This window comes from Alosa alosa, chromosome 9 (genome assembly GCF_017589495.1).
Source record: "Alosa alosa isolate M-15738 ecotype Scorff River chromosome 9, AALO_Geno_1.1, whole genome shotgun sequence".
Classification (NCBI taxonomy): Eukaryota; Metazoa; Chordata; class Actinopteri; order Clupeiformes; family Clupeidae; genus Alosa; species Alosa alosa.
In genome coordinates, this window is record NC_063197.1 from 12,908,983 (window position 1) to 12,911,482 (window position 2,500).

General features: G+C 44.0%; 1 protein-coding gene across 6 annotated transcripts in view; it reads right to left on the reverse strand.

Moving 5' to 3' along the window:
• Window positions 1-2,500, reverse strand: part of palld (palladin, cytoskeletal associated protein) — a 95,609-nt gene that overhangs the window by 83,559 nt on the left and 9,550 nt on the right. The window lies entirely within an intron of this gene.

Genomic DNA, 2,500 nt, shown 5'->3' on the forward strand with positions numbered 1-2,500 from the left:
GATGATGTTATGGTGCTTTCGGGTTGTCTCGTAAATCATCGTACACCCACCCGTACAACATGTAGGAATGAGTGGCTTTAGGAATGCCTTTCTCTCGAGCCACAAGGGGCATTAGCAGGAGGCTAGTCATTGTTATTGTTTTGTGCTACATGTAGCCTCTAGCTAAACGGCTGGAAAACAAATTGTTACATTGTATTGCAGGCACAGCAAGACCGTGCAATGCATGAATTGGTGACCGGATTGAAGCAGCAATGTAATCAAGTGTGTAAGAGCATTACATCAACATTACCATGACCAACACAGTACATATGCCAAAAAAATACATGTCATCTCATCTCAACTATGGGCGCAGCCATGTTTGCTGTAAGGTCAGATCCACCTCGGGGGTACCCTCAAGGCACCAGGTAAAGTTACGCGTGCCTGCCCAAAATGCCACAAGAAAGCTGGGTAATTTACACTTTCCAACTCGGGCGGCAGATTTACGAGACACCCCGAAAGCACCATTAGTCTGGTGGCATCCTCAGGTTAGAGAGGTTTAGTAAGGAGCAAGTGAGACATGTCCAAGTCAGGTATCCATAACAGTGGTTCTGTAAGGGGAAAAGTGAGGTTTGTCCCAGTCAGGTATCCATAGGTTAGAGTGGTTAAGTGAGAGGGCTACAGACAAAAGCTTTTCCGGCAGTCATTGTCCCTGTCAGTTAGCTGTCAGCCTGGTGGCTTATCATGGAGGATGGAGTGTCTGGGGGAGAGACCTCCTTCACAGCACACTTCACAGGTCGCAAGGGCTCACTGGCAAACGCGGTGACTAATGATGACCCAAATAGAGATGTAGACAGAATGCTGTCTCATACTGATGATGTCACCTGTGCTTTGCACGGAGGTTCATTTGAGGGTCGGATGTTTCCGTCCATCCATGTGATGATGAGTTGATGGTGTATAGAGTGTCTGTGTGAGTGTGTGTGGTGTATATGTGTGTATATGTGTATATGTATGTTTGTGTGTGTGTGTGTGTGTGTTTGTGTGTTTGTGTGGATGTGTGTGTGTGTGTGTATGTGTGTGTGTGTGTGTATGTGCGCATATGCATGCAGTGCAAGGCATGCAAGTTGTTCTGTAGAGTAATTGAGTCCTGTGGAGTGAAGATAGAGAGAAAGCAGAGGAAGTCGGTGCTGTGGAATCGTCATGTTTATGTGCCAGCATGGGTCAGTTCTTTCAACTGGGAAGCTGGAGCCACACAGTGTTTATCGTCTCTTAGTTTCCATTTTTACACATTGGCCTCACAGAAACTGGAGCCTCGGAATCACAGAGGTGCACCCAGGAGTGAAACCATGGAGTGAGCTTGCAGCCACTCACATAACACTCTCACAGGCTCTTAGTAACCAGCAGGCCTGGTGGAGGGTAGCTTCAACTTAAAGCTTAAGTCTGCAAATCTGGTGAAAAATTATATATTATATAGATATTTGAGCTCAATGACCAATCAAGCTACACCCCTCCCTTCTGTGCTCCTTAAGCAACATGTTGACATGGTTGAATATTGCATGGCTTTGTACGAGCCACTTGGTTTCACATTGACAGAGCTATGCCCACGTGCAAACACTAGCTTTTTGAGTGCACAAGCCGAACAGACAGCAGACATTAGAGGATGGTGACGCTTGACAGAAGGTGTACTGAATTACAACCACGGATTACACCTTTAAGAGCCTGAACACTGTTTTTGAAAACATACATACAACATACAGTACATGCATTCTAGAGTGATCTACTAAGTCAAGAATGCTTTATAAAGGGACAGAATGGAACTCTTATTCTGAAGCAGTTTAATGCCTCTATAGAAAGCTGTTAATGGCCAATGCTTATGGACACCGTAACTGAGGGCCCTCTGTTAGATACAGCAGGATTCTGGTCTGCATTATGGCCTGTTATACACAGCGGGTTTAGTATGTGTTGGAACAAACACACAAGTAAATCATGAATGCTCTATTATCAAAATAAACAAGTCATAGGCCACAATTATATGGTAAAAGATTTCCTAATTCACCACATGTTTTGAGACCCAATCTTGACATTCCATTACAGGTTCTTGAAAGGTTTTCTTTTCAGCACCAAATTTCCCAACACTGTTGTTATAGAAGAATTTGGACTCCAGAGGAAGTTGTTTCCAGGAACACTCATGAATTTGTTTTATGGTAAACAGGTGAGAAATTATGATGCCCCCTGAAAACTGCACTTTCTGTCCTTCCTTATAACCTCAATACCCCAGAATAGAACAAACAGTTTCCTATTCACTTCTGAAGTCTCTAAATCACAAATAGGACATAGCTATCTGCTGTTTCAGTGGATGCAGATTGCCTTTTTAATGGCTCAGTAACATTTAAGAGGCCGAAAGGCATGTCCTCTATGTGAGGCATGTCTAGAGTGATCTACATAGTTAACATAAGATGCCTATGTTACATCACTGCATCTCCCCATCAGGGTGTTGTGGTGGGACTGTTCACAGGCAGGTATG